General features: G+C 44.7%; 1 pseudogene; it reads left to right on the top strand.

Annotated features, from left to right (window-relative positions):
* Positions 1–16,478: 16,478 nt before the first annotated feature.
* LOC115143602 (cyclin-J-like) lies at positions 16,479–18,046 on the top strand (annotated as a pseudogene).
* Positions 18,047–21,818: the final 3,772 nt, after the last annotated feature.

Raw genomic sequence — 21,818 nt, 5'->3', positions numbered from 1 at the left:
TGCGAGCTTCAACTGGAAGCCAGTGGAGAGAGCGGAGGAGCGGGGTGACGTGAGAGAACTTGGGAAGGTTGAACACCAGACGGGCTGTGGCGTTCTGGATGAGTTGTAGGGGTTTAATGGCACAGGCAGGGAGCCCAGTCAACAGCGAGTTGCAGTAATCCAGACGGGAGATGACAAGTGCCTGGATTAGGACCTGCGCCGCTTCCTGTGTGAGGCAGGGTCGTACTCTGCGGATGTTGTAGAGCATGAACCTACAGGAACGGGCCACCGCCTTGATGTTAGGTGAGAACGACAGGGTGTTGTCCAGGATCACGCCAAGGTTCTTAGCGCTCTGGGAGGAGGACACGATGGAGTTGTCAACCGTGATGGCGAGATCATGGAACGGGCAGTCCTTCCCCGGGAGGAAGAGCAGCTCCGTCTTGCCGAGGTTCAGCTTGAGGTGGTGATCCGTCATCCACACTGATATGTCTGCCAGACATGCAGAGATGCGATTCACCACCTGGTCATCAGAGGGGGGAAAGGAGAAGATTAATTGTGTGTCATCTGCATAGCAATGATAGGAGAGACCATGTGAGGTTATGACAGAGCCAAGTGACTTGGTGTATAGCGAGAATAGGAGAGGGCCTAGAACAGAGCCCTGGGGACACCAGTGGTGAGAGCGCGTGGTGAGGAGACAGATTCTCGCCACGCCACCTGGTAGGAGCGACCTGTCAGGTAGGACGCAATCCAAGCATGGGCCGCGCCGGAGATGCCCAACTCGGAGAGGGTGGAGAGGAGGATCTGATGGTTCACAGTATCGAAGGCAGCCGATAGGTCTAGAAGGATGAGAGCAGAGGAGAGAGAGTTAGCTTTAGCAGTGCGGAGCGCCTCCGTGATACAGAGAAGAGCAGTCTCAGTTGAATGACTAGTCTTGAAACCTGACTGATTTGGATCAAGAAGGTCATTCTGAGAGAGATAGCGGGAGAGCTGGCCAAGGACGGCACGTTCAAGAGTTTTGGAGAGAAAAGAAAGAAGGGATACTGGTCTGTAGTTGTTGACATCGGAGGGATCGAGTGTAGGTTTTTTCAGAAGGGGTGAAACTCTCGCTCTCTTGAAGACGGAAGGGACGTAGCCAGCGGTCAGGGATGAGTTGATGAGCGAGGTGAGGTAAGGGAGAAGGTCACCGGAAATGGTCTGGAGAAGAGAGGAGGGGATAGGGTCAAGCGGGCAGGTTGTTGGGCGGCCGGCCGTCACAAGACGCGAGATTTCATCTGGAGAGAGAGGGGAGAAAGAGGTCAGAGCACAGGGTAGGGCAGTGTGAGCAGAACCAGCGGTGTCGTTTGACTTAGCAAACGAGGATCGGATGTCGTCGACCTTCTTTTTCAAAATGGTTGTGAAGTCATCTGCAGAGAGGGAGGAGGGGGAGGGGGAGGAGGATTCATGAGGGAGGAGAAGGTGGCAAAGAGCTTCCTAGGGTTAGAGGCAGATGCTTGGAATTTAGAGTGGTAGAAAGTGGCTTTAGCAGCAGAGACAGAGGAGGAAAATGTAGAGAGGAGGGAGTGAAAGGATGCCAGGTCCGCAGGGAGGCGAGTTTTCCTCCATTTCCGCTCGGCTGCCCGGGGCCCTGTTCTGTGAGCTCGCAATGAGTCGTCGAGCCACGGAGCGGGAGGGGAGGACCGAGCCGGCCTGGAGGATAGGGGACATAGACAGTCAAAGGATGCAGAAAGGGAGGAGAGGAGGGTTGAGGAGGCAGAATCAGGAGATAGGTTGGAGAAGGTTTGAGCAGAGGGAAGAGATGATAGGATGGAAGAGGAGAGAGTAGCGGGGGAGAGAGAGCGAAGGTTGGGACGGCGCGATACCATCCGAGTAGGGGCAGTGTGGGAAGTGTTGGATGAGAGCGAGAGGGAAAAGGATACAAGGTAGTGGTCGGAGACTTGGGGGAGTTGCAATGAGGTTAGTGGAAGAACAGCATCTAGTAAAGATGAGGTCGAGCGTATTGCCTGCCTTGTGAGTAGAGGGGGAAGGTGAGAGGGTGAGGTCAAAGAGGAGAGGAGTGGAAAGAAGGAGGCAGAGAGGAATGAGTCAAAGGTAGACGTGGGGAGGTTAAAGTCGCCCAGAACTGTGAGAGGTGAGCCGTCCTCAGGAAAGGAGCTTATCAAGGCATCAAGCTCATTGATGAACTTTCCGAGGGAACCTGGAGGGCGATAAATGATAAGGATGTTAAGCTTGAAAGGGCTGGTAACTGTGACACCATGGAATTCAAAGGAGGCGATAGACAGATGGGTAAGGGAGAAAGAGAGAATGACCACTTGGGAGAGATGAGGATCCCGGTGCCACCACCCCGCTGACCAGAAGCTCTCGGGGTGTGCGAGAACACGTGGGCGGACGAAGAGAGAGCAGTAGGAGTAGCAGTGTTATCTGTGGTGATCCATGTTTCCGTCAGTGCCAAGAAGTCGAGGGACTGGAGGGAGGCATAGGCTGAGATGAACTCTGCCTTGTTGGCCGCAGATCGGCAGTTCCAGAGGCTACCGGAGACCTGGAACTCCACGTGGGTCGTGCGCGGTGGGACCACCAGATTAGGGTGGCGCGGCCACGCGGTGTGGAGCGTTTGTATGGTCTGTGCAGAGAGGAGAGAACAGGGATAGACAGACACATAGTTGACAGGCTACAGAAGAGGCTACGCTAATGCAAAGGAGATTGGAATGACAAGTGGACTACACGTCTCGAATGTTCAGAAAGTTAAGCTTACGTAGCAAGAATCTTATTGACTAAAATGATTAAAATGATACAGTACTGCTGAAGTAGGCTAGCTGGCAGTGGCTGCGTTGTTGACTTTGTAGGCTAGCTGGCAGTGGCTGCGTTGTTGACACTACACTAATCAAGTTGTTCCGTTGAGTGTGATAGTTTCTACAGTGCTGCTATTCGGGGGCTAGCTGGCTAGCTAGCAGTGTTGATTACGTTACGTTGCGTTAAAAGAACGACAATAGCTGGCTAGCTAACCTAGAAAATCGCTCTAGACTACACAATTATCTTTGATACAAAGATGGCTATGTAGCTAGCTATGTAGCTAGCTACGATCAGACAAATCAAACCGTTGTACTGTAATGAAATTAAATGAAAATGTGATACTACCTGTGGAGCGAAGCGGAATGCGACCGGGTTGTTGAGTGCGGAAGTTCTATTCCATGCTTTGCGATCAGACTGGAATATGTTCCGCGATTCATCCAATGGCATTGAGGAGCATACTACCTCAGTCACCAGCTTCATCAATTGTTGCCATTAATGCTAGTTCGACCACCAGAGGGCATCTTTGATGGTGTCTTTAAGAAGCTTGTTAGTGACTGCTTACATTGCCAAATAATCCTACAGAGGTCCATGCAGGCCAGACGTTTTGATGGCTATACCCTATCCGAAAGAGCACATTCCAAAGTGTTTAATGAACCTGGTTTTTCCAAACAACACAAAATGTTTTACAGATTGTCTCTTTTTCAAAATATAAGCGTTTTCCAAGAATAACCACTGCTCCATGCCTACTGATGACAATCAGCAAGTACCGATTTGGGGAAAATATCCTTTCTATTGTATTCTGTTATATTCCCTCATATTCATATTGTAAAGGGCTGGGGAAAATAATCATGTGATGTCTGCAGAATGAACAAGTTCCTTTCATTGACATGGCGCAGCCATAGCTTCAGCTACAATAGCACAGATAACTATACTCAGCAAAAAAATGAAACGTCCATTCACTGTCAACTGCGTTTATTTTCAGCAAACTTAACATGTGTAAATATTTGTAAGAACATAACAAGATTCAACAACTGAGACATCAACTGAACAAGTTCCACAGACATGTGACTAACAGAAATTGAGTAATGTGTCCCTGAACAAAGGGGGAGTCCAAATCAAAAGTAACAGTCAGTATCTCGTGTGGCAACCAGCTGCATTAAGTAGTGCGGTGCATCTCCTCCTCATGGACTGCATCAGATTTGCCAGTTCTTGCTGTGAGATGTTACCCCACTCTTCCACCAAGGCACCTGCAAGTTCCCGGACATTTCTGTGGGGAAGGGCCCTAGCCCTCACCTTCCGATCCAGCAGGTCCCAGATGTGCTCAATGGGATTGAGATCCGGGCTCTTCGCTGGCCATGGCAGAACACTGACATTCCTGCCTTGCAGGAAATCACGCACAGAACAAGCAGTATGGCTGGTGGCATTGTCATGCTGGAGGGTCATGTCAGGATGAGCCTGCAGGAAGGGTACCACATGAGGAAGGAAGATGTCTCCCCTACAACGCACAGCATTGAGGTTGCCTGCAATGAGAACAAGCTCAGTCCGATGATGCTGTGACACACCTTCCCAGACCATGACGGACCCTCCACCTCCAAATCGATCCCACTCCAGAGTACAGGCCTCAGTGTTAAGCCCATCACCCCTAGTGAGACAAAACCGCGACTAGTCAGTGAAGAGCACTTTTTTGCCAGTCCTGTCTGGTCCAGCGACGGTGGGACGGTGGGTTTGTACCCAAATAGACGACGTTGTTGCCAGTGATGTCTGGCGAGGACCTGCCTTACAACAGGCCTACAAGCCCTCAGTCGAGCCTCTCTCAGCCTATTGCGGACAGTTTGAGCACTGATGAAGGGATTGCGTGTTCCTGGTGTTACTCAGGCAGTTGTTGTTGCCATCCTGTACCTGTCCCGCAGGTGTGATGTTCGGATGTACCGATCCTGTGCAGGTGTTGTTACACGTGGTCTGCCACTGCGAGGACGATCAACTGTCCATCCTGTCTCCCTGTAGCGCTGTCTTAAGCATCTCACAGTACGGACATTGCAATTTATTGCTCTGGCCACATCTGCAGTCCTAATGCCTCCTTGCAGTATGCCTAAGGCACGTTCACGCAGATGAGCAGGGACCCTGGGTATCTTTATTTTGGTGTTTTTCAGAGTCAGTAGAAAGGCCTCTTTAGTGACCTAAGTTTTCATAACTGTGACCTTAATTGCCTACCGTCTGTAAGCTGTGTCTTAACGATCGTTCCACAGGTGCATGTTCATTAATTGTTTATGGTTAATTGAACAAGCATGGGAAGCAGTGTTTAAACCCTTTAGAATGAAGATCTGTGAAGTTATTTTGATTTTTACAAATGATCTTTGAAAGACAGGGTCCTGAAAAAGGGATGTTTCTTTTTTTGCTGGGTTTACATCTTAAAACATGCTATTCTGTTCTTTTGAAATAAATTGTCTTAGTATCATGTTTGTATGACCTTGCTAAACAAAATATTAATAGATTTCTTTGTGATTGTAAAACGTATTTATTAGACTGGCGGCTATTGGTTGGCTACTCATTGATTCCCCGGCTATTCTACTGTTAATATGCATATGGTGCAGCAGACCTTCATGGCGCTTTGAGGAAGAAATGCTCAGAAAGTTTTGGTTCTTTATAATATTTAATTCAATGTAGGCCTACTGCTACTGTGTAAAATACACACATTTTGGAAAAGTCAGGGACAGGTGGGTTCAAGGTTTTTATTGAAATGTCATGGAGCTGTAGGCCTAAGAGTCCTATTTACTGTAGCTGTTTTAACTTAACTTACTTATTGGCATAAAGGCCTACTTCAATATACAGTATATGTCACTACTTCAGCCGAAGTTGGTCCCTCTCCTTGTTCAGGCAGTGTTCAGCGGTCGACGTCAACGGTTTTCTAGCCGCCACCGATCCACTTTTCATTTTCCATTTGTTTTGTCTTCATTGTACACACCTGGTTTCCATTCCCATAACTATGTTCCTTATTTAACCCTCTGGTTCCCCCCATGGTTTTGTGTGTGTTTGTTTTGTGTTAAGCTGTCACTACACTTTGTGAGCTGGATTGTTTTCCCTGCGTGGAAATGATTTTGTTGAGTAAAGTCCGTTATTACTCATCCTCTGTGTCCTGCGCCAGACTCCATCCCACCTGCTGCACATTGACCCTCGACAGTATATCAATCATTCATTCATTTCTTCATGTCATCACACTACATACAAGTCGTCCATGTCTTTAAATATAGTCAAACATTTTAGTTATAAAATGAAGCAACAAAGGGAGCCTTGAATAATTAAACAATGAATAAACCCGCAACATGTTGGCTAAAGCGATTGAATTCACAAATGCATTTGACTGTTTTTAATATTGGCTGTACTGGAGACATTAAAATGTTTTGTTGTTGTTAGAACAGACTATACGGGATTTATTATCATTTGTTTGTAAATTATGATTGTATTTGTGCTGTTTATATTGTTAGAAATTAAATTGATTAATATTATGGTGTTTCTATTCCAAAAAAACAAAAATGCATTTTACAGTAGCCTATGTAGGCCTCAGTGTTTCTGTTATGGTCACATATGGCACTGTACAACGTGACCGGTCGGGAGTAGGCCTAGGCTACTAAGCGACTGCGAGCGAAGAGCAAAATAATCCCAACATTTCCACAGCCTAATTGTAGGCTAACCAATATCCAAACAGAGATTCAGTGAAAATAAAAATCTGATTGATTTCTCAAGACCAATCCCCATGCTTGACTCAGAGCGGTAGGCTATTGTTTGAAATCCTATTATAACAATTGAATGACTTTGGGTGTGTCAGTAAGCAACCATGTGTTAAATTTCAATTGCATTAGCCTACTTTATTCCAAAATTGCCAGCATTCAGTGATATTTATTCTCATTGTTTCGTTATGGATCCATCCAGATGTGGTGAGAAAACAGTGGATCTGGTGGGCTATGCATAGAGATCGGTGAAGTGACAAGCCTTGCAAACATCCATTAATACATATAAAGTCCCTAAACTCGGCAAGAGTCTATTGTCCTGCTGATAGATCAAGGATGGATGGCTTCTTTTGTATTCCAATTTATTGGAAAGGCTGCTAAACCATTTACTCCTGGCCCACAGCTTTGATGCGTACTTACAGTACAGCGCACTTTCACTCCATTCCCTGCATGACTCTACCAATGCCACCAGATGCTTCTTTCTATAGTTGTGATCTATTCCGTAACATTCCACAAGTAGATGTTCTTTCCACCTACAACACATACTAGTCAAATTCAGTCAGAGACTCAAAAGATTTGTTGACATTGAATTCCCCTCTATACTTGACCTTCTCTTCCCTTTCATCCTGCCTGTATGTTGCAATGGTCATGTATACCCAACAAACATGACCCCATAGGCCCTATGTTGGTATTTAGTGGACAATTTTTGAACGGGCTAGCCCACACCAAGCCCATCTACTTCATAATATAGAGGCAGGGGCTCATTAGAATATTTGGGCAGCCTACATGGGGCCAATGACTTCACCAGCATTGTGAGCATCAAGGCCGGCAAACTACACAGAATTGTTTTAAGAAGGATAATTTTGCTATTTGATTTCAATTTTTTTTTGGTCTTACTGCTATTAGCCCATACAAACACATTGAATAACAGATTCACTACATGGAACAACAGAGAGTCCCCCCAAAATGTCGAAATGAAGTTTGTTATTTAGTGTCTGTCCTATATCTGAGAGATATAAGAAAGATTAGGAAACATTATTAGTATTTAACCCCTTATTAGTCTTTGATCAGTGTCCATAAATACTTCCATTAATTCTTTCAACTGGTACCGGGCCTTCAGAGGAGTCTTGTGAATCCTGTGGGCGTCCTAGAGCAAAACTGACAAGTACTTTGTATGTGAGAGTCTCACCTTTCCACAGAGGGCTCATAATATGGTGTAGCCCAAACTGTTCAGACGCTACGAACAGAAGTTGGCAGATCGGCTGTACCTATTTCAGACGAGTCCCAAGACACTTGCAGGGGCCGTAGAGCAAAATGTAGAACACCATCTGTTCGTGAGCGTCTCATCTTTTCATAGAGGGGTCATAATAGTTCAGACTCTACAGACGATTCTGTGAGAAGACGGATTTTTGGGACATCTCATGGTCTGACAAACACCACTCTACAGTAGCTCTGTCACCTTTCACCGCAGATGTGCAACATAGGCGGATGGCTTGGATTGAGACACCTCCTATGCAAAAACACATATCTCTAGCTTAAACTGACAAATTTGTATGGGGATTTTTGCATGATGCTCATTAGATTTAGGGGGTGCAGACAAGAACCGTAGCAGGTTTTCTGCAGTTCAATACATTTTGCATGGGGCAGAGAGACATTTCTGCAGTTTTGCCACGACTCATGCCATGTTAAGTGAGAGTGACTAAAAAAATCAATGGAGGCCCCCTGGAGGTCAGGACCCATGGACGTCAGGCCCCCTGGGCACGTGTCCTGCATGTCCGGTTGGTACTCTGCCATGATTACTACACTGAACAAAAAATATATATATAAAGTGTTGGTCCCATTTTTCATGAGGTGAAATAAAAGATCCCAGAAATGTTCTATACGCACAAAAAGCTAATTTCTATTAAATCTTGTGCACAAATTTGTTTACATCCCCTGTTGGTGAGCATTTCTCCTTTACTAAGATAATCCACCCACCTGACAGGTGTGGCATATTAAGAAGCTGATTAAACAGCATGATGATTACACAGGTGCACCTTGTGCGGGGGACAGTAAAAGGGCACTTTAAAATGTGCAGTTGTCACACAACACAATGTCACAGATGTCTCAAGCTTTGAAGGAGCGTGCAATTGGCATACTGACTGTAGGTATGTCCACCAGAGCTGTTGCCAGAGAATTTAATGTTCATTTTTCTACCATAAGTTGTTTTCGAGAATTTGGCAGTACATCCAACCGGCCTCACAACTTCCACATCCGGCTTATTCACCTGCGGGATTGTCTGAGACCAGCCACCCGGACAGCTGATGATTAATTGGTTTTGCATAACCGTAGAATTTGTCAGAAACCGTTGCAGGGAAGCTCATCTGTGTGCTCGTCATCCTCAGCAGGGTCTTGATCTGACTGCAGTTCGCCGTCGTAACTGACTTCAGTGGGCAAATGCTTGCCTTTGATGGCCACTGTCCGGCTGGAGAAGTGTGCACTTCACGGAAAAATCCCGGTTTCAACTGTACCATGCAGATGGGAGACAGCGTGTATGGCGTCCTTGGGGCGAGCGGTTTGCTGTTGTCAGCGTTGTGAAGAGACTGCCCCATGGTGGAGGTGGGGTTATGGTATGGGCAGGCATAAGCTACGGACAATGAATACAATTGCATTTTATCAATAGCAATTTTACTGCACAGAGACACCGTGACGAGATCCTGAGGCCCATTGTCGTGCCATTCATCCGCCGCCATCACCTCGTTTCAGCATGATAATGCACGGCCCCATGACGCAAGGATCTGTACACAATTCCTGGAAGCTGAAAATGCCCAGCTCTCCCATGGCCTGCATACTCACCAGACATGTCACTCATAGAGCATTTGAAGGATGCTTTGGATTGACGTGTATTACAGCGTGTTCCAGTTCCCGCCAATATCCAGCAATTTCACACAGCCATTGAAGAGGAGTGGGACAAAATTCCACAGGCCACAGTCAAGAGCCTGATCCTCTATGCGAAGGAAATTTGTGTTGCAAACGGTGGTCACACCAGATACTGACTGGTTTTCTGATCCAAGGTATCTGTGACCAACAGATGCATATCTGTATTCCCAGTCATGTTAAATCCATATATTAGGGCCTAATGAATTCAGGTCAATTGACAAATTTCCTTATATGAACTGTAACTAGTCACCATATCCCCCACGTATCCTGCAAAGGCAGAGGTGTTGCTAACATTTTTGAAAAGCAAATAAAACATATATATTTTTAAATGACTGCATTTTTGTCTTTTGAGCTTCTAGTCATGAAATCTATGCAGTATACTCAATCACTTTTATAGCTACTGTTTACCGGCCCCCTGGGTCCACACACGCACTCTAAAAGGCTTTCGGAGCCATCATTGTCTCGTGGGTTTTATCCAACATGTCTCCGGAACTACCTCATCAAAATCCTGGACTATCGGACCACAATTTTATTACGTTTCCAATCACAACAAATAATCTGCTCAGACCCCAACCAAGGATCATCAAAAGCGGTGCTATAAATTCTCGGACAAGCCAAAGATTCATAGATGCCCTTCCAGACTTCCTCCACCTAACCAAGGACGTCAGAGTACAACAATCGGTTAACCACCTAACTGAGGATCTAAATTTAACCTTGCGTAATACCCTTTAAGTCTTTAACGAAGACTCATCTCTTCAGTAGGTCCTATGGTTAAGTGAGGTCTGGCCCAGGGGTGCAAAGGTGAATTGCAAGGCACCGTAGCGATGAACTGCTCTTGCTGTCTCTGCCTGGCCGACTCCCCTCTCTCCACTGGGATTCTCTGACCTTATTACGGGGGCTGAGTGACTGGCTTACTAGTGCTCTTCCATGCCGTCCCTATGAGGGGTGCGTCACTTGAGTGGGTTGAGTCACAGATGTGATCTTCCTGTCCGGCTTTGTGCCCTCTCGGGCCTGTGCGGTGGAGGAGATCTTCGTGGGCTATACTCAGCCTTGTCTCAGGGTAGTAGGTTGGTGGTCTGTTGATATCCCTATAGTGGTGTGGGGGCTGTGCATTAGCAAAGTGGGTGGTGGGGTTATATCCTGCCTGGTTGGCCCTATCGTCGAACGGGGCCACAGTGTCCCCCGACCCAATGCTGTCTCAGTCTCCAGTATCTATGCTGCTATAGTCTATGTGTCAGGGGGCTAGGTTCAGTATGTTATATCTGGTGTAATTCTCCTGTCTTATTTGGTGTCCTGTGTGAATTTAAGTATGTTCCATCTAATTCTCTGTCTCTCTCCCTCCCGGAGGACCTGAGCCCTAGGATCATGCCTCAGGACTACCTGGTCTGAGGACTCCTGGCTGTCCCCAGTCCACCTGGTCGTGCTGCTGCTCCAGTTTCAACTGTTCTGCTTGCGGCTAGGGAACCCTAACCTGTTCACCGGACGTGCTACCTTGTCCCAGACCTGCTGTTTTGTCTCTCTCTCTCTCTCTACTACACATGTTGTCTCGACCTCCGAATGCTTGGCTATGAAAAGCCTGCTGACATTTACTCCTGAGGTACCGACCTGTTGCACCCTCTACAACCACTGTGATTATTATTTGACCCTGCTGGTCATCTATGAACATTTGGACATCTTGAAGAACAATCTGGCCTTAAATGGTCATGTACTCTTATAATCTCCATCCGGCGCAGCCAGAAGAGGACTGGCCACCCCTCAGAGCCTGGTTCCTCTTTAGGTTTCTTCCTGGGTTCCTGACTTTCTAGGGAGTTTTTCCCAGCCACCGTGCTTCTACATCTGCATTATATGCTGTTTGGAGTTTTAGGCTCAGTTACTGTATAGCACTCGGTGACTTCTGCTGATGTAAAAAGTGCTTTATAAATACATTTGATTGAAAGTTGATCAATTCTCATTCAGGTACAGTACATTTTAACGTCACAGGATATAATGCACAAGGCCATGAAGTTAAGATCCTATTCAAACAGGAATGCATGTTTGGATGCATGTGCTCAGAAAAACAAAGTTAAAGGGTGGCTGAACTTCCTGATTTGGCCTAGTTTTTCAGCTTGGTCATTGAGATTTGCAGTGGCCATAACTGAAGCCAAACAACAGTTGTCTTGGAAGAGGTGGTTTGATGTGTGTGTGTCTTCACACGTGGTAAGTGTTTGTAGATTCACACAGCTACAGTCACTCACTCTTCTAGATGCTCTGATTAGACTTTCAAGTTTTGTGTCTTGAAGTCGACTTGGCTAGCTAGTGCTAGCCAACTTCTTTCACCAATTAGCTTCAGCCAGCTGGTGTGTGACCATGGTAAAATTGGTTTGACATTGGATAGCCTATCTCTGGGGCTAGTTGGGGGCTGTCAATAAATGACACAATGTGAATGGGACAATATTTTCATGTTGCACGTATTTTAGTTGTCTCATTAAATGCTTTCAATATGTGTATATCCATTTGTACAATTTAAAGTTAGTTTGAGGTTTTGTCATTGATTTGGAGCTATTGACATTTTAAAATATTGTCCCATGTACATTGTTTAATTTACTAATGGTCCCTAACTAGCCTGACAGGGAAATCGAATGTCAAACCAAATTGACCATGGCCTTTCCAATCAAATGATCAGGCTGTGCAGCTGTGCTCCGAATTGATGATTACTTGGGTGCTGCCAGCTGTGGGCAGGATTGGAATAAACTTAACCCAATAAAAACTGTTACAGTACCCTTCATTCCCTGACATACCATTTTTTCCACCTATCATCTCACCAATCTCTGTTTTGGGCTGACTTTATGATCAAAATGATCCTATTTACACTTTGTAGTCAATTTTGAGACTAGAATAAAGGTTTCTGACCCATATCGATGTTTTCAAAACAAGAAGTTGGTTTTTAGGGGCAGTTGCTTTTTAACATTGTGAAACGTAAGGAAATCCCTCAACTGCGTAACACATAGTGGGCCTTAACAATCATGAACTGTGAAGTTAACTGTAGCAGTTTATAAACATCATCATCATCTTTAAAAAATAATAATAATAACAATACTTACATAGTGTGTCCCAAACGGTATCGTTTCCAGCAAACCATATTGTTATTATAATAGCAGTTCCTAAACTGCTGATTACATTGATATAGCTACAGATTCAGCGATAAACAAACACAAACATGCTACACACTTCCACTTTTCCCCATCTGAATGCTGCTGAGGAATCTCTCTCAGATAAAAACAAAAACAAATCCATCTTATTTAAATACCAGAATTCCTGGGACCCTGATGGAATTCGTCAGCCCCTGGTATGTGACTCCCACCTCATGACAACAGTAACTCTGAGAAGGACCCAAACTAATCCAATATGTGAATAAAAAAAGACAAAACATTCACACATATCAATGTAGCATCTCGTTAGAACTATTCATTTATGGGTGTTTCCTCTACCGATAGTCTTTAATCTGATCACGAACCAACCGTAGACTTTTGCAGTTGCAAGTCATATTGTTCATGTTTTCAACTGCCGGGAACCAGAACCAATAGTGAATCAGAAAGACATTGCTGTTCAAATTGATGAAGGTGACTGGATCAGCTACTCTGACAGTAAACAAACCACTTTACTACCACATATATATTATTGACATTAATTGCTTTTTGTTTGTGGAAACATTAGTTAATGCACCATCACATTTATGCAATTGTAAGCTCCAAAACAAAACAAAACATACAAATAGAGACAGGATAACTCACCAGTCTGTTAGTGGACTTCCTTGTCTTAAAGAACTCTCACTAAACCCATTAGCATTATCACATGAGGAATGACTGGGTAACTTAATTTTAACATACTGGGGGGAAAAAAACGCCTGAATGGCCTTCCCGAACCACATCACTATCGCATTGAAAAGTGTTTCATATTTGCTATCTTTATTCACCCACTGTAAAAGAAAGCCAAAAGGTATTGTTGAACTGTAGTATGATCAAGGTTGATAGCAGTTTTCAGCAATTGATTTGGCAAGTGAATACAATCAGGTGGCGAAGCGGATCACCACAAAACTGCCTCCGTCACCCTGTGTGGTTTGTTTGAGTTTAACAGTGGGTCTTATGGGCTCTGCAATGCCCTTTTTTGAGGTGTCCCCCTTAATTTCATAACTACAGAGACCGCTGCTATTGGTTGTGTTCCCCTGTTCAGACTTTGCAGACACATGCCAGATCTTGCACCTCCTGGATAGGTATTTTACGTATCAGCTAACCACATCATATGTTTAAGCAATCTGGTGCCCGACGGCACAGTTGAAGATGTGGTACGCAACCGTTGGTTGATGCATGCAATGTCTGAGCATGGGAACACGACCAATGAGTGCAGGTGGTCAGAGTGGTCACCAGGATGTTTGCTGCCGGTTATGCATGTGAAAAACTATTAGGCTGTGCAAGTGGGAACACAAATTTACACATACATGTTATTCAATCATTGCACCCACACTGATCGCACGCCACAGCGAACGTCTGTGTGGCCAGGCACTAAAATAGAACTTGGTTCTATGTGTGACGCTCAACCAGCTGCAAGTCCTGCCTCTCAAATCTCCTCATTGTTTTTTAGGAATATATACCCACTTGGTTGATTGAAAAATAAACTGAAGTCCACACTCCACTTGGTTGTAGTAATGCACCGTAAAGTTGGTTGCCAACCGCCATATAAAGTCCAAAGAAGGAGGAGATACGACGAGAAACTAATTCGGTTTATCGTTTTATCTGTGGATTAATTGTCGGAGTTGAGGACCTTGTGCATTTCAGATAAAATAACAACCCAATGTTTATATCCCAGGACAAATTAGCTAGCAACAGCAAGCTAAATTGCCATAAATGTTTAATGCTTTTTGACCTGTCCCCAAATAAATATAATTGGTTCAGAGTTAGTTTTGATATTTCAACCTGTGTGTCCTGATCGTGTCTGGTTTTGGGGTACAAAATCAACATGCGCACGCTAGCGAGCGGTTTGGTAGGCATGTAAGTTTCGCACTTCCCCATGTGCTACGCATAATTGCATAATTGTGGTGAATTCAAATGACAACAAAACACTACGCTGTGAATGAATACATTTGTTGAATTAAACTATAACGTTATTGTTTTCATGTTAATTCATCAGTAGATTCCCAATGAAAAATTAAAATAAATCATGTGGCATAAAAATGACAAACATCCATATTACATGTAGAAAAAGTAGTTATGATTGGATAAAGACCCATTTATCAAACTACAGTAACCAGCTGATATAATATACCCAAATAAAAAATACTAACATTTGGTTTCTCAAATGACTGCCTCACCTGGTTCATCAACTACTTCTCAGATAGAGTTCAGTGTGTCAAATCAGAGGGCCTGTTGTCTGGACTAAATGTATGCTCTTCAACCAATTGCTTCCCGTACCCACCCGTCCGACTAGCATCACTAGTCTGGACGGTTCTGACTTAGAATATGTGGACAACTCATATCTCACTCACTAACTTTAAGCACCAGCTCACAGATCACTGCACCTGTACACAGCCCATCTGTAAATAGCCCATCCAACTACCTCATCCCCATACTGCTATTTTTATTTATTTTTCCTTTGCACCCCAGTATCTCTACTTGCACATTCATCTTCTGCACATCTATCACTCCAGTGTTTATTTTCTAAATTGTAATTATTTCGCCACTATGGCCTATTTATTGCCTTACCTCCCTTATCTTTTTTTCTACTGTATGTGTTATTCATATATGTGGTTCATGCTCTACAACATCCGCAGAGTACGACCCTGCCTCACACAGGAAGCAGCGCAGGTCCTAATCCAGGCACTTGTCATCTCCCGTCTGGATTACTGCAACTCGCTGTTGGCTGGGCTCCCTGCCTGTGCCATTAAACCCCTACAACTCATCCAGAACGCCGCAGCCCGTCTGGTGTTCAACCTTCCCAAGTTCTCTCACGTCACCCCGCTCCTCCGCTCTCTCCACTGGCTTCCAGTTGAAGCTCGCATCCGCTACAAGACAATGGTGCTTGCCTACGGAGCTGTGAGGGGAACGGCACCTCAGTACCTCCAGGCTCTGATCAGGCCCTACACCCAAACAAGGGTACTGCGTTCATCCACCTCTGGCCTGCTCGCCTCCCTACCACTGAGGAAGTACAGTTCCCGCGCAGCCCAGTCAAAACTGTTCGCTGCTCTGGCCCCCCAATGGTGGAACAAACTCCCTCACGACGCCAGGACAGCGGAGTCAATCACCACCTTCCGGAGACACCTGAAACCCCACCTCTTTCAGGAATACCTAGGATAGGATAAAGTAATCCTTCTCACCCCCCTTAAAAGATTTAGATGCACTATTGTAAAGTGGCTGTTCCACTGGATGTCTTAAGGTGAACGCACCAATTTGTAAGTCGCTCTGGATAAGAGCGTCTGCTAAATGACTTAAATGTAAATGTAAATGTGTTGTTGTTTGTTTGGAGTTTTCCAGTTTTCACAGAAGTGGTTAGATTCTATGGATTCTTCAATTACATTGAGCTGATTTCTGACGTGCTGTTCCGTCTTTTTCTGTAGTGTATTTCTGTATTGTTTTCGTGATTCACCATAGTGAAGGCACAGGCTCAGGTTTTCTGGGCCTCTATGTTTTTGGTTGGATAGGTTTCTCAAATTATTTCTTAGTTTTTAAAAATTCTTCCTCAAACCATTCGTCATTGTTGTTCATTTTCTTAGGTTGTCTGCTTTACATTTTTTAGATTTGATAGGGAACCTGAGAGGTCAAATATACTATATACGTTTTCTACTGCTAAATTTAAGACTTCACTATTACAGTGAAACATTTTGTCCAGAAAATTGTCTAGAAGGGACTGAATTTGTTGTTGCCTAATTGTTTTTTAGTAAATTTCCACACTACTTTCCTTCCATCTATTGCATTTCTTAATAGTATTCCTTTGGCTTTGATGCCTCATGAATGGTATAGCACTGTTCAAGTAGAGTGTGATTTTGCTGTACGCAAATTCACTAGCTCCTCAACGACCGCAACAGCAGCTGGGGAAGCAAACCACTTCGTTGAACAAGGATCCGTGGAAAATCTTTGTGAACGTGTAAACAGACGAGATAACAGCTGAATTAAACTGCTCTGAAGCATTGTTACTTTGTCAACTGAATAACGGAAACAGTCGTCGCTTTTCGCCGGTACCGAGGATAATACAAAACTTCCCAAAGAGGAATTCTTCATTCAGAATGTCGGAGTGAAACAAAGAGGTCTGGGGGCATTCCTGTCAGATAGGGGTTGAACTTCATCCGTGTGGCCTTCTCTGAATGGGAAAGATGGAAAGGGAGTTACAATGGTGGAAAGGACAGCTAGCAGGGGATATCCATCAGTCCCTCCGCATCAAGGAGTTGAAGCTGCCTGTGTATCGGGCCCACTCCCCTCAGATAGGGATGCGTCGGTACTTTGCAGACCTGCTGGCCATACTGTCGAACCGCTACCAGCTGTGTCCTACAGCCAGACACCTGTCTGTCTACCTACTGGACCTGTTCATGGATCACTACGATGTGGCCGTCAAACAGCTCTACATCATCGCTCTGTCCTGCCTGCTCCTCGCCAGTAAGTTTGAGGAGAGGGAGGACCGGGTACCTAAGTTGGAGCAGCTCAACTCCCTGGGCTTCATGTGTTCTCTGAACCTTGTTCTCAACAAGAGAGACCTCATCAAGATGGAGCTGCTGCTGTTGGAGACGTTCAGCTGGAACCTGTGTATGCCCACCCCGGCCCACTTCATAGACTACTACCTCCAGGCCTCGGTGCAGGAGGGAGACCTGTACAACGGCTGGCCTCTCTCCTCCCTCTCCAAGACCAAAACCTTTATGGACAAGTACACACACTACATCCTGGAGGTGTCACTGCAAGACCATGCGTTCCTGAGTTTCCGTCTCAGGTGGCGGCAGCGTGCGTAGCGGTGTCTCGTATCTGTCTCCAGATTTCTCCTAGCTGGACCACGTCTCTACACCTACTGACTGGCTACACCTGGGGCCACCTCACACACTGCATCAAACTCATGCTGCTTGCACATGACCGCAACGTGAAGGAGGCCAACAAACCCAAATCCACCCCTCTGTTGTCTCGATCCGCCTCTCTCCAGTCTCACCCTCCTCTCTCCCACCTCTCACCGGTCCCAGCCATCCAGAGACCAGCTACCTCCTCCTCCACCCCCAGCAGCTCTTCTTCCAGCCCAGCCCAGTGGGCTTCCCACACCTCTCCCCCTCCCTGTCCCAGCTCCACGCGCTAGCCGACTCCCAGGCTTTGGAGCCTGCTGGAGTCAACATGTCCCAGGTCTTCCTCCAGAGCCACAGGATGGGGCTGCTCACCGGGGCCAACACCATGACCTCCACAGCAGGGGCCTTCCCCTCCTATCCTAGCCTGACTTCAGGGCTGCAGCCTGGGGCTCGGGTGGCACCGCTGGCCTTGCAGGGCCCCATCTCCATGCAGGTAGCCTTGGCTGCGGAGCCGAGACACTGCCTCAGCATGGCCTACAGCCGGGGGTACCTGGGGGGCGTGGGCCCCCACCACACCTTCACGGCAGCGGGCTGCTTCGACAGATGACGCCAGGAGACAGAGGAGAGGATGAACAGCAAACCACCCAGAGCCAGGGACAGGGAGCGCTACAATCCTCTCCCATCACTACTTCCTCCTCCTCTCCGGTCCCTGGCAGACCTCCTCACTCTCTCCATCAGCACCCCGCCCCCCTCCTTGGCCGCCCCTTGCCCTGCGGCCCCCACCTTCAGACAGAGACGGAGAGAAAGACTGCTCAAACGCAAGCAAAGGTCGAAGGCTACCGATGACCCCGTGGATGTCATCACACTGACATGACGCCACTGACTGATGTTAAACACGGTGTTCTAATCACGTCACAGGAACGTGAAGCCAAGGCAGAAGCATTAAAACACTGTAGAATGGTCACCGTATGTCCCTGGTTAAAATGCTGTTATCACTGTGAACCAGAGGCTATGCAGCATGATTCCTCCTCAGTGCCTCCTGGGTTTTGACCAGAGTGATTTCTGTCTGTGAATTCAGCTGAAGATGAAGTGCTGCTCGATCTCTCTCTCTCTCTCTCTCTCGCTGTAATCAACTCTACTGAAGACAAGAAATAGGCCAGTAAATTAAAGTTTTGAGCTGCTGAATTGGGAACAGTGGTATGACTTGTTATAAGCAGACATACCAGTGAGTTGAAGATGCTATGTGACATAGGTGAATGGTGAATGCACCAATTTGTAAGTCGCTCTGGATAAGAGCGTCTGCTAAATGACTTAAATGTAAATGTAAAATGTTATTTATTCCATGTGTTGTTGTTTGTGTCGCACTGCTTTGCTTTATCTTGGCCAGGTTGCAGTTGTAAATGAGAACTTGTTCTCAACTAGCCTACCTGGTTAAATAAAGGTGAAATGAATAACATAAATAAAATAAAAATTGACATCATTCCCCCAGGCGCCCTGGAACATATTCCAGTCGACGTGATTAAAACAGCCTTGGAACATGGATTCTTATTGGTCAGGCCAGCGTTGTGCAGACTTGACCACCAGAACTTCCCTTTTAACTACTCTGAAAGAAAGTTCCAAACAATAAGCACTTTCCCTCGTGAGGATCAGACAATCTGGGGCAGAGTGTAAAGGGGTCAAGTGTAAATGCAGTCACACCTTTCTTTTGAGGTAATTATATATTTTATCCATTATCACTGAAAACATTTTTTTTTTGTGTATATACCATATATATATATATATATACACACATATTTATATTCTGAATAAATGACAGATTATTGAAGATGATTACTGTAACTAATGATACACACAAATACACATTTCTAAACCATTTGATGACGTGCTCTGTGTTACCATTCTATGGTCATTTAGCCACCCTTTAAAGTTTCTCAGGATAAGAACACTTCATCCAAGACTAAATGTGTTATGCAGGGCCATCCATTCGTGTTTTAATGTAACAAATAGCGTGTAGATATAGTTAAACATTTGGACAGGGTGATCAATTTGGCTAATATTCTGAATATATTGTTTTTTTATATCTCAGGTTAAGGTTTATATTTTGTTTTGTGCCTAATAATAATGCTACCCCATTAAAAATAACAATGAGAAAAGTATTGAGTTTGTAGCAAATTTCCAAATCAATTGGATAAGATAGCTAGATTGATACTGTAACTAAGGGATACAGTATATATAATAGTTGGAACTGTTGCTCACACACTTGAAGATTGATTGCACTCATTTCACAATATGATTGCAATGGAAGATATTTTCCATCCCATGACTTTGGTCATATTCATGATCATACCTTGATGAACGTTGGAGAGAATATTCCACATACTCACACAATCTCTGTCAAACTGCTACTCTGGTCTTAGCACAGGCATTTGATTTAAGTATTACAATACAACCAATTCTGTTTAAATTATCTTTGTTGATATTCAGAGATTTAAAAAAAAATCCTGACTAAATTGTTAAAGTAGTCTAATTTGACTGTAACCATATAATGTATACTATATCACATTGTTGGTAAGTAAAGTCTGTTATGTTCAATAGAATCCTCCAGAATATGTGGTTTAAAACATCCAGCTTATTTAGTAGTTTTACTGTATTCATGGACTCATTGAATATGACATTAAAAACATATGTTATCTTATACAGTACCAGTTAAACGTTTGGACACACCTACTCATTCAAGGGTTTTTCTTGTATTATTTTATACATTGTAGAATAGTGAAGACATCAACACATATGGAATCATGTAGTAACCAAAAAAAGTGTTAAACAAATATTTTATATGAGATAATTCAAAGTAGCTACCGTTTGCCTTGATGACAGCTTTGCACACGCTTGACATTCTCTCAACCAGCTTCATAAGGTAGTCACCTGGAATGCATTTTAATTAACGTGTGCCTTGTTAAAAGTTAATTTGTGGAATTTCTTTCCTTAATGTGTTTGAGACAATCAGTTGTGTTGTGAAAAGTTAAGGGAAGATATACAGAAGATAGCCCTATTTCTTAAAATGCCAAGTCCATATTATGGCAAGAACAGCTCAAATAAGCAAAGAGAAACAACAGTCCATTACTTTAAGACATGGTCAGTCAATCCGGAACATTTCTAGAACTTTGAACGATTCTTCAAGTGCAGTCGCAAAAACCATCAAGCGCTATGATGAAACTGGCTCTCATGAGGACTGCCACAGGAAAGGAAGACCCAGAGTTACCTCTGCTGCAGAGGATAAGTTCATTAGAGTTGCCAGCCTCAAATAAATTCAAGAGCAGACACATCTCAACATCATCTGTTCAGATGATACTGCGTGAAATCAGCCCTTCATGGTCATATTACTGCAAAGAAACCACTACTAAAGGACACTAAGACGACGACTAGCTTGGGCCGAGAAACAAGCAATGAACATTAGACCGGTGGAAATCTGTCCTTTAGTCAGAGTCCAAATTTGAGAGACTTGTTTCCAACTGCTGCATCTTTGAGAGACGCAGAGTAGGTTAACAGATCTCCGTATGTGTGGTTCCCACCGTGAAGCATACATGAGGTGTGATGGTGCTTTGCTGGTGACACTGTCAGTGATTTATTTAGAATTCAAGACACACTTGACCAGCATGGTTACTACAGCATTCTGCAGTGATACGCCATCCCATCTGGTATTGGCTTAGTGAGACTATCATTTGTTTTTCAATCGGACAATGATCCAACACACCTCCAGGCTGTGTAAGGGCTATTTGACCAAGGAGAGTGATGGAGTGTTGCATCAGATGACCTGGCCTCCACAATCACCTGACCTCAACCCAATTGAGATGGTTTGGGATGAGTTGGACCGCAAAGTGAAGGAAAAGTACCCAACAAGTGCTCAGCATGTGGGAACTCCTTCAAGACTGTTGGAAAAGCCTTCCAGGTGAAGCTGGTTGAGAGAAAGCTTTGCACACTCTTGGCAGTCAAGACAAAAGACGGCTACTTTGAATAATCTAAAATATATTTTGATTTGTTTAACACTTGGTTAGTACGCAACTCCATAGTTTGTCATTGCATAGTTTTGGCTGTCTTCATTATTATTCTACAATGTAGAAAATAGTACAAATAAAAAGCCTTGAATGGTTAGGTGTACAAACATTTTACTGGTACTGTATGTGCCAAATTTGGTGCGTTTATCATTAGGCTTTGCCACCCCACCAGAAGACATATTCAGCACTTAGCTCTGACAAGATCAGCATGGAGGCATCAAGAGAGTAAACAAGTAATGAATGAATGAGCAACAATTTTTTAGCAAGGCATACATACATACATTTACCCTGTGACCCGGGCAACAGGTAGCCTAGTGGTTAAGAGCGTTGGTCCAGTAACCGAAAGGT

The sequence above is a fragment of the Oncorhynchus nerka genome, linkage group LG15 (assembly GCF_034236695.1).
Source record: "Oncorhynchus nerka isolate Pitt River linkage group LG15, Oner_Uvic_2.0, whole genome shotgun sequence".
NCBI lineage: Eukaryota > Metazoa > Chordata > Actinopteri > Salmoniformes > Salmonidae > Oncorhynchus > Oncorhynchus nerka.
This window is presented reverse-complemented; position numbering and strand designations above follow the sequence as displayed.